Raw genomic sequence first — 12139 nt, 5'->3', positions numbered from 1 at the left:
TCATTTTCCATCTTCATTTTAGAAATTTTAGAAAATTCAACAAAGCTTACATCAATCTGCTCAAAATTTTCTTTCGAAAAATAACTCGAACCTTCAACCCAAATTGACCTGTGATTTTATCCCGATTTGAAATTCAATGGAAAAAATAACAATCCTAAATTACTGGACTATCTACAAATCATTAAAAAAGGCTTTCAACTCAATGCTGTGATTGATTTTGATCAGATGTATATATTTCGAGTTATTGTATCAAAAATTTATAATTGATGATGGATAATCAAGTTAAAATGTTGAAAATCCCTCGTTGTCTATTAAGTCACCAAATTTTCCTTGTATATGCTTAATTTTCATCGACAATCTTTATATATCTTTGAAAATTTTCATATCAAAAAAGTTTCTCTCTACGCACACTTTCTTCTTAAAAACAATTGGTATATATTTTTTCGATAAAACGTGTATTTCATGATAGCTTTCAAAATATACAAACAAAATTTCGCAAATAATCAAAAATAAATATTTCTTCATTCTATAGCAACAAGGTGCTTTTAGCTCATTACGTCGAGTTCGTTGCAAATTGTATATGTGGCTTTAAAAAGACGTAAGGCATTGAAACATCCATGTTGATAAGAAAATTATCTCGAAAAGTCCATTGAGGATAGTTTCAGGGGGGTTGAAACTTTATCAGAATTTCTGAATTAGGTGAAATTTTAGTTTATTCTTCTTATACGTTTCTTTGATAAGAACATCCACAATTTTTGACAAGCCTTCAGATGTTCTTAACTTTCTGAGTTTTAAGCCTTAAAAACACCCCTGCCTCTGTGACCCAGTGGGATCAATCCCACTGGCCACCCCAGTTAATTTTTTTTCCAAAAATGGCTCATCTTCAGCCCCACTGGACAAATCACTCACCCCCACTGGAATGTTGTAGTAAAAAAACACCCCATTGAAAATGATAAAAAGTTTACACATACCCCACTCGAAAAGCCCTTATTTTAACGTACCCCAGTAGAACTTTTCTTTCAAAAGATCGTCCCAATAGAATTTTCTCCTTCCCCTTCTTTAAAATATATGAAATATCCGAAAAAGCCAAATAAGAATTTGCTCGCTTCGCTCGCTCGCCATCAAATGTTCCAATTAAATATATTTATACTTAACCCGACTTCTATGGTCATTTTAAAACGTGGAAAGTGCCAAACGAGAGGGGTTGAAAATCAAAAATTTCTCTGTCAGCGCAAACAACGGTTGTACTTGGCCCTTTCTCCCCGGGGGGGGGGGGGGGGGGGTACTTAGGCAAAAATGGATGATAGGTATATGCGGACGGTAAGAATCGGTTTTTTCACCTTTCAAAGTCTCTCTAAGGGTCGGAAAAATCAGAAAGTTTTAAATTAGTCTCTCTAAAGCTGGGTGTCCATTGGAAAGATAAGTTCATCGCGAATTTGTCTGTCGCAAAAAAATAAATCCAGACAGATGTCTGGAATTAAAAACCTATTGTTTTATTTGCGATAGGGCGAAAAAAAATAAGCGATGAAAAATGAAAACGTTTTCATTCTATATCGTTTATTATTTTTTACTTCGTCGTAAAAAAGAACAATAGATTTTTAATTCCAGACATATGTCTGATTTTATTTTTTGTCAACAGGTTTTTGCGACGAACTTATTTTTTTTCAGCGGACACCCAGCTTAAGGGTCAGAAAATTCAGGATTTTTAGAAAAATTTTTGATTTCCAGAGAAAAATTGTAATAAAGTCTCTCTAAGGGTATGACTTTTTTCAAAAATCGAAAAAAAAAATTTTTAAAAGTCTCTTTAAGGGTCACCTTTTCAGCAAAAATCAGTCTCTCTAAGGGTCGGTTTTTGGAGGTCCTGTCCGCACATACCCCTCATTCGCCAACCCTAGTACCCCTTCCTGAGCCCTTTCTTTCTTTAAAGCTAGGTTCTAGCCTCAAAAGTTTTCGAGAGGCTTTCTCACTTGCGTAGATACTGAAAGAAAGACCTCTACTTTAACCATGTTGACTAAACATTACTAGGTCCCAGAGTTTATAAAATTTGATATAACCATACTGCTCCTCTATAGCCCCCTTCCCCCAGACCTCATTCATTTCCTGTTACAGTACTGTAAGAGTAGATCCACCTGATCAAGATGATATTTCTACTTTAGTAGCATGTAAGAAGCAGATTTTGACTAGCACTAAACCAAAAGTCAGCCAGTACCTCCCATCGTTAAAACACGATAGAATAAAGCGGTTTTTGTCTAACAGGCTAACCAAAATTTAGCTCATGCAAAAAATTCTTTCTTACCCCAGTGAATGTCAAGAAAATTTTCACCACCCCACTCAATATTTGAAAGAATATTTTCACCCCAGTGAATTTCCGGTTTTTTCATTCTCACCCCACTGGGTACTCAACACCCACTGGGGCACAGAGACAGGGGTGTTTAAAATGTTCTTAACATGTTCTTATTTTTGTCATTTTTTGAGTATTTTTGTCCATTTTCTTAAAAAATCGGGTGTTTTAGAGTCCTTGAAGCCTTAAGATGCTCTTAACTTGTTCTTAACATTTTGGCCATCGAAGCCATTTTCTTATATAGTTTGTTCTAATAAAAAAACGTGTAATTGGAGCAGTTTTTGGTCTTTTTTTCAGTAGAAGAAGGGGTTCCACAGGATCTATGACACAAAATTCTTTCCCTTTTCTACTTCGATTTTCAAAAGTCACTCATATCATCCTTTTTAAGCTAGTGCCATAGGCGTAGCGAGATACCCTGCAAAATTTATGAGGGAGTGCAAACGTTTATGACATATTCATTATCTTTTGATAAAACAATAATTACATTGTCGTAAAAACCGCTCTTATCCATAAATTTTGCAGGGTACCTTGCTACACCTATGAGTGCTAACCTTTTCTTCAGTATCGGCAAATTCTGATATGCCGTAAGACCGCGGCTTTCTTATACTATGGTAAGACTTTTCGATGATAGCAATTAACTCTGCTCCATTATAAAGTTGAGTCTTCATAACTCCGGAACCTCCATAACTCGAATATCTCCTTAACTCGAACAAGCTTTATGGTCAATTTTGTTAATAATGCCTCATAAACCATAACCATAACTCCATAACTCAGAATTTCCATAATTCTAATAAATGGTACGTGTGTGAGTTATGTTAATCAATACGTTGCGGAACAGTTCGGAAGTACAGTTTTAATTCTGAGTTTTAACATTAGACTTAAAACTTACGACCTTAGGATCTCAGGATCTAAAAGCTCAAAAATTTTCCAATAAGGCTGAGATAATATAGCCTAGAAGCTACTTAACCCCTCCCAAATCGAAAAATCTAATGAAACAAAGTGGAAGTACTGAAACTGCAACTCGCCCGATCTTTAAATTCTGAAAAACGTTAAAATACCCTAAATTGCAAATATATTTCGCTGATTGTACTCTATGCTATACGACCCTTATCCGGTTCGGATCTAACTAGCCCTCCTCCCAGTGGTTTGCATGATGGCATTATAGTGGGGTTCTTTCGAGTTTGAATCTGCGTTTCCAAATGTTTGATGGCAAGATCAATTTAATTGGCTTGATGCATGCTAGGGCAGATTTGTGGCGTTTTGCGTGATTCGATATTTTGGCGTGATATTATAATGATTCAGTTTTGAAAAGGTTTGTGATGATGATAAGAGGAAATAATTTAAAGTAAAGGTGTGATGAAGAGTGCCACTGTGGTAACCTGAGATCAGATTGTGATTGTTTTCTGTCAACCACGCTGAAGCTCTAAAGGAATGGATGAAAACATAACAATCTGACGAATATGCTATCTTAAAATCGTATGGACCACGCTCGTTTAAAAGGACTGGGAATGACAGCAAAGTTGCATGATTGTGTTTGAAAATAGGGCGCCATATCAGGAAAATTTAGTTTTTGACTTTCTGGCGCATAACAAAATTCTTGTTGTAGAATTTTCTGCATGCGGGAGGACTATTTTCTTTAGGCTGCTGGCATCCACTAACGAATTTGTGCTCCTTATAGACTAATACCTGGGGTTTTGTAGAGGTCTGCGATTCAGACACTATATTTTCTTCAGATGGTTAATTTTCAAGCGCCTTTAGAGGCTTAGCGTGCGCGTAAGAAAATTATGACCAGCTGTTATCAGGTTACACTGGGGCCTCTTAAAAGTTCACATTCGATCAGTAAACACTTTTTGTATTTATATTTTGTGTGTCACTGTTGATAATAATGCGTTCTCCTCAAACCAGGGTAGTGAATGTGGAGAATTAGCAGGATTAAAATGAGCTTGGATATAAATGGTACAAAAGAAGAGATATTGAAAATCTGGAGCGGTGCATGAAGAACCTATAAACGTTGATCCATGTAAATAAAGTAGGATTGTCAAAGCTATTAACTAGATCCAGAATATCAGGGATTTTTTTCGTTTAGTCGTTTTAGTTTCGGAGGAAGTAAAAGACTTGATGTTGCTTAACTTTCAACTTTTCAACCTTTCAATCCACTCATATAGTTTTTTTATTAAATGACTTCCAATCTTTCGAGTTCTAAAGAATTCCATTTTCTGGGAATATACTGATCACAGTTGTAGGAATTTGTTTTTTCCTTGACTACGGAGCTAATTAAGGTGCATAATATAAGAATCCCTTAGTTAGAGGTCTAGAAAAGACGCGTTTCTCTCACAAACCATTATCTGGAGGCCAATAGTACATCAAGAAAAGAAAAAAATGACTAAATCTCGTAGCATAGTGTATTCATGATATGCACCACTACAATGTCTTCTGACATTACATCACAGCCCCAACAGCTGATTGGTTGCAAGTGGCGTATTGACAGGTTTTATGTCACTTACAACCAATCAGTTGTTAGGTCCGTGATGTAATTTCAGAAGACATTACAGTGGTACATATCATGAATAATATCGTAAGATTCGTAGGACAAAGCTTGAAAATATCAACGTTAGTATATAAAGTGCTTATCTCGATTTCAATTACATTTCAAACTAAACTAACAGCAATCAAAGAAAAGTGGACCACGATGGTTGATTCAAACAAACTTTAAAGAAAAATGAGAAGAACTCCAAACCACTCTTGGATCTATCGGGCATTGATAGTGATATTACTTGAAGGGGTCGCCACACTGGCAGCCTATATGGTAATCCTTGGTGTGGAAGAAAGCACAGTTCAAGTTCAGGAGAACTTTAACTACAATGCCAACAAAGTATTCCACCGCCGTCAGAGACGTTCTACCAATGATTCAAACTTTACATGGACTGTTGAAAATGCTTTTAGAGAAATGTGGCAAAAGGCTAACAAACCGGTGAAGATATCTAAGCTTAGTGCAGTATCTGGACAATCAGCACTAGGGTTGATGAGATATGACAGCAATATAACAAACTTTGAAGTCTCGATGAACACTTTACCGTATATTGAAATATCATCAGAATCTAAAATTTCAAATTCTTGCAACTTGGGCTTGAAAATAGACTTTTCGCTTACCAATAAATGCACGAAAGTTATCAAAGGACATGTCAAAGTCCATTCCAGTTTTCGACTCTGTATTTGGTTCTTATGTTTTGCAAACCTGTAGAAAAACGATTATATTAATTTTGATTTCACACCGATCATTCATATTAATCTAAAGCTCCAAGCTTTAACTGGAAATACATTGCATTATGAATATGAGCTGAGAGGATTTGAATCAAGGAAGAGTCTGAATTTTGGTGATTTAGAAGTCAGTTATTTCCTGGCTGGTTTTTTGGTTAACAAACCTCTGGCTAGGATCATTCGTCATGAGTTATCGAAGGCTTTGAAAAGAGCAATCGATCCAGCGCTTGAAAAGATGGTTAAGAATTCACTGCCAAGACCTGGTCATATCAAAGTTTCCAGCTTAGTGATGCGTTTATTAAAAAGCGCCTTGAAACAGTGTAAACATTTCAAGACAATTACTGCTCTTTTATCGCAAGTTAGTAGTTTGTTCCAAGGAAAACAATCCATCTCAAATACAAAAAAACTCACATGTTAGCATTAGGCATACAAATGGGCCAATGTATTGTTTGTCTATTGTTTAAGTGTATTTGTCAACACTATTTTCTAACTCGTTGCTCTAAGGGTCGGTTTTTAGAGGTCCCATCCGCACATATCTCTCATCCGCCAACCCTAGTACCCCCGGGGTCTATTGTTTAAGTGTATTTGTCAAGACTGTATGATATTTCTCATGGACGTCAGAGATCAGTAAGAACATCCAAAATTTTTAAAGCTTTCAGATGTTCTTAACTTTTTGACTTTTAAGCCTAAAAATGTTCTTAACGTGCTCTTATTTTCACCATTTTCTGAGTATTTTTGTCCATTTCTCCTTTAAAATCGGGTGTTTCAGAGTCCACGAAGCCTTAAAATGTTCTTAACTTGTTCTTAATATTTTGGTCATCGAAGCCTTATGTTCTTATAGTTTGTTCTTAAAATAAAAAACGTGTACGTTTGGGGTGGTACAGGCTACACCTCAAGCCTGTATGATGTTCCTTATATGGACGTTAGATGTTCAGTAAATGTAGAAAATTTAAAGGCTTTGTTTTTAAATAAGAATGATATCGTTTGCTTAGTCATCAATCTTAATTTACAAGCTTTTCCACTTTGGATAGACACGGATATGGAACAAGATGATCAGAAAGAGGAAAAGAAAAACATTGTTTGTTTATATCAGCATAATATAACAATAGATACTGTCTTGATATGAAATATGTATCTGATATTAAACGGGGACACTTAAAATCTTTAATCATTAGGTAATTCTTTTATCTCTGTCAAATCATTTTCTGGAAGAGGATCTCTTAAACCAATGTACGATGCCTTTTTCGGTAACTTGAGTAGGTTCAGTTATGAAATATGAATATGTGTGAATTTAGTTATTTAATCTTTTGTATTTTTGTATCTTTAAGATCATTATCTTAATATGGGGATCATTAACTAACAGTTTTGTAGCAGCAAATCTCAAGGCGGTCTCACTGAGCAGTCCAATAAATTTGAAAAATTTGGAGATCTGAAAAAAAATCCGAAATAATTTGTAAATTGTATTTTTCACATATAAATAGTATTGATTTTAAAAGGCATGACATTTTCTAAGCATTGATACATATATGAATTTATTATTGTTATTTTGGCGTTTCATAGTCAGATAATGTTAGACTTTAAAGGGGGGTTTGTACTTTTACGGTGTGACGGGATTGGCCCTTTTTTAGTACGGTATTACGGGATTTGACGAAAAAAGAGCCGGGAAAACGGTATTTTAAAATCAGACGGTGACGGTATCTAGGTAAATTTTTGCCCTGTACAAGCCGGTGTGACGGTGTTATTATTTTTCCAATTTTCGGGATTCCGGGATTTAGCAAGAATTTTGACGGGAAAACGGTATTTCGAACCCCTACAAACCCCCCCCCCCCTTTAAAAAGGACGGCTGTCCGAAGCTATTCAAAGGTTGTTAGATTATTTACATCCACCCTCCCTCCCAGCATAGTACAGGGTGTCCCTAATTAAAGTATCGAGTTTGGACATGCAATTGAGTAGAAAAGTTTGTGTGTGTTATCGCTAAAATAATTTCTAGAACGTTCTCCATCACACAGGCTTATTACAAAAGGTAGTTACAACGTATAAATTAATCGTAATGACAAAGAAAAAAGAGAGAGAGCTTAAAATACAATTTTGTGAACACGCACATAAAACTTTCTACTCATAGTTGTGTTTCGACTCGATACTTTAATTAGGGACACCCTGTATAAGAAAGCCGCGGCTGGAATGATAACATCTGAACTTCTCTTGTTCTATCTCTGTCGTATTTGATGACTATTTGTTGATCAAGAAATCAGTAATGTAGCATCTTTCATGGTAGATTTTATTGGTTTGTCGTTAATACTTACTTCTAAGCGCGTTTTAGACATTAATGATATGCCCTTGATAATACACTTGCATTATAAAATCATTATAAAGGAAAGATCAACAATAAGAAATTTAACCAAGCACAAAATGGCTGGGCTGAAAGAACTCAAAAATTAATAAAGTGCCTCGGGTTCCTTCGCAATATTTCAGTAAAATCTTTTTAGAAATCAATGAAAAAGTACATCAAGATAATACTGTGAAAATTTCAAGCCAGCACCTTCAAAATTCATCATTCAAACTGACAGGAAAGTTGTCATCTTGAATATAGTTCTTATAATTTAAATTTTGTCGAAAAACTATTGTTTCCACAAAATACCCCTAAAATATGTCCAAAATTAGTTCAAGTGTTCTATTGGGTACAGATTCAAAGATATCTAGCAATAAAAAAACCTTTTTTAAAGGAAAATAAGAGAAAAATTTCAAAAACTATCTACCAATAATAAACTGAGCATCTTGATGTTCTTATAAAGCTCGGAGACAGAGATGGAACAGCAATTAACTGAAAAGACAATGCGGTACATATTCCAGCCGCGGCTTTCTTATACTATGCTCCCAGTTAAGAGGCTATTACCTTATTGCAGTTTCTCTATTTACAAAGAGTATTGTTTTATGACTGCCTTAGCGCTATACAGGGTGTCCCTAATAAAAGTATCGAGTTTGAACATGCGATTGAATAGAAAGTTTTAAGTGTGTATTCACAAAATTGTATTTTAAGCTCTCCCTCTTTTTTCTTTGTCATTACGTAACAATAAAAACATACTCTGCCTGTTTACAAATGCAACGAAATTACGATCATGAGAAAAACGCAACAATTAAAACATGTTTGTAAAGAATCGTATGTAAAACTATGAAAATAATAAAAATGGAATGTATGGAACAATAAAATTTTTTTATTAATTTTGATTTTTAAAGATACATTTATGCAACAGGGGAATAGTAAAAAGGGCTATTGATTAATTTATACGTTGTAACTACCTTTTGTAATGAGCTGTGATGGAGAACGTTCTTATATTTTAGCGATAACACACACAAACTTTTTTACTCAATCGCATGTTCAAACTCGATACTTTTATTAGGGACACCCTGTAGTATTGATATATTACTACGTTGGGAACTCGAAAATCGAAAATCGACCCTTTGAGAGACTAAATTTTCGTGATTTTGGGACCCTTTGAGAGACTTTTTCCTTTTTTTCCAAATTTTGGTTTGATTCTCACCAAATTTTGGTTAAAATTTTTGGAAATCGTGACCCTTTGAGAGAGAAATTTTTGATTTTCGTGATTTTGGGACCCTTTCAGAGACTAACTTTTGAATTTGTACCCCTTTCAGAGACTTTTGAGGATTGAGAAAAGGTACCCTTATGGCTCGCACATACCCGGCACCTATTTTGCCTAAGTACCCCCCCCCCCCCCCCCGGGGTTGGGATTAATATATAATATTATTTCAAATAAGTGTTATTATCCATAGCATTTATAAATTCGTTATTGGTATATATTTGTAATTATTTCGTAAATTGTACACTTTCTAGACGACCCACTAACATGACAAGAAGAGATGAAAGTAAAATGATAAATAAAGTTATTTTCGTTTGAGATTATGAATTAGAAAATAATAGGGGTTGTCCTTACACTTTTTGATTGAATTTATTTCCCATCCTTAAAATTTATTGCACACCGTTGAGGAGGTGATTATCGTGGATTTCAAATATCAAATATCAAAAGATGATGATAGTTTTAAAAAGGTTAAGATGGTCATAATCCCTAAAATTTTATTAGCGAAATGATTATGTTATGCCTGAATACAATTTTTTATAAGGACATTAAAGAAGTCTGAAGATGTTCTTAGTTTTAAGTTCTAAGCCTAAAGGTGTTATTAAAACACCCCCTTCTCATAGACCCGGTGAGGATACTTCCATATTTTCTATGGCTGGGGCTTTCGATTCTTTTGTTTTCAAGTCAGAAAATTCAATGGGAACGAGAAAATTATAGCATGAGATTTTCAGTGAGTTTATTTGATTATTCTCAGTGGAGAAAAAAAATTGGAGTATAATTTTCCATCGGAGACGATATTTTGGCCAATATTTCCAGTGGGAAAGGGTCCAGTGGGTCTGTGAGAAGGGAGTGTCTTAAAGTGTTGTTATTATTTTTAGCATTTTGTGAGTATTTCGGCTTATTTTGCTAAGAAATCACATATTTTAGAAACTGCAAAGCCTTGAAATATTCTAAGAATACTCTTGATTTTTGTCTTATGTTCTTATATACTTCGTTTTTATATATAAAAGACATGCAATAAAGTAGGCTAGACAAAAGTTTAATGTTTACATTTTTGGATAGATTCTTAACATGGTATTCCTTAATATAGATATGTTGCTTTCAAGGCCTGATTTTTTACTTAATCAATGGCACAGACGGGAGCTGTAAGGAGCGATGGCCAAGTGGTCAAAGGCGTTAGCGTCTTAAACCAGCGATTCGCGTTTAGAATCCCTGCACCTTCTAATGTTCATAGATAGTCGAACTGGTTAGTCTTGGGCCCTGTGAAAACAATCGAAAGAATGTTTAAAAGTCCTAGATTACTGGGCTTCCCACGTAAAATATCGACTCTATTTATCTATCTAACCTATGGTACAATTCTAAGACTTGCTATATAACTCTCCTCATAACAGATAGGTTGAAAAATATAAGAATGTTGTTAATTAATCTATGAATTGTTGATACTTAACCCTGAATAGTGAAAAACATCAAAATAGACATTAAAATGTCATATTAAGATGCTAACTAGCTCATCTAGTTAGTAACCTTTCCGAAAAACAAAATATAAACTCAACGGTGGAGTTTGATTTCCATTCTTCAATGTCTGATTTTCCTCTAGGTCAACTCTCCTCCATTGTGTGAAAACATGATGACATAGAGTTGGGATAGAATCGAATTCTGTTATCATCGTTTTGTACTCTGATAAATCTCATTTGAATAATTCTGCTCAGTAAAATTGACGTTAAATATGAACAAAACAGCAATGGAACTTTTGGATTTAAAAAAAGTTTAAAAAAGGTTGGTCTGAAAGATTCCAATGTATTTTTTGACGAGAATTGCCTTGAATCGTTTGGTACTTTGGTTAGTATAATAATACCGATACCGAATTTCTAGGCAATTGGAACAGGAACAAGCAGAGAGAAAGGTATGAAAGCTTATTTATTTTCCAAATCAAAATCTATCCCAATGGGGATAGAAATTCTTTCGTTTCTAGCTAACAAAATCCATTGGGGTCGTTTTGCAGTGTAATATTTTCCATTACATTTTCAAATTGGGATGAAACCCGGGAGCAAAATAGAGAAATATTACACTCTTATCAAGGATGCTTTTTTTTACCTTCAACATCCTAAGGTGTCATAAAAACCATGAAATTTGATTCCAGCCCAGGGATGAAGTCAAATTCAACCAATTCAACCCGGTGGGGCTAAAATTATAGGGTATTTTCCAAACGAGGACAAAGAACTGACCAAATTTTCAGTGTGCTGGGGTTTCTCAGGGTCTGTGACACAGTGGTGTTAATCCCATTATCTAGATAATCCATTCTTTGCTTACCACGCTCTATTCTAAAGGCATGTGGTGAATGTGATGGGATTCATGGCTTCATACGTGTCAGAGCGGAGTAATCAGGATCTGCTTCGAGAATACAAGGGGTGTTTTTAATACATCCAACTCTCTCTTATTCGAACCTTTTCCTTTCGAATCCTTCTTTAATTCGAACTAAAATATTTGGTCCCCTCAGCTAAAAATTAGAATAAGGTGCTTTATCAAAAAATTCTTGGTCCCTTAAAGGATCAAATTAGAGTGAGTCAATTGCATCTACAAATCTGTGTGAAAGTTCTAATGGCTAAAAATTTTCATTCAATTTTAAGTTAGATCAAGTTAACTAAACGAGAAATAAATCTGAAAGTGAATTTGGTATTTTTCTGTATAAAGACTAATATTTACAGTATAAAAACAATAAAATTAAAAAAATCCGCTCTACATTTCAAACATTTTAGACTCGTTCTTTCGTATCTTTCGAGAAAATTTTTTATAATTATGGATAATAAAAAGGAGGGGTCCACGATTGGCGAAAATGAATAAGCCTTTTTTCGATTGAATTGGTGGAATACGACAAAGTCGAAGTTGATGAAATTGGGATCGCTTTCCAGTAAAATTCTATAAATTAGTCAATCGGAATCTCGAGAAT

Source organism: Clytia hemisphaerica, unplaced genomic scaffold (assembly GCF_902728285.1).
Source record: "Clytia hemisphaerica strain Z4C2 unplaced genomic scaffold, Clytia hemisphaerica genome assembly, whole genome shotgun sequence".
NCBI classification, from domain to species: domain Eukaryota; kingdom Metazoa; phylum Cnidaria; class Hydrozoa; order Leptothecata; family Clytiidae; genus Clytia; species Clytia hemisphaerica.
The sequence above is the reverse complement of the archived record's forward strand: the minus strand, read 5'-3'. Positions refer to the sequence as shown.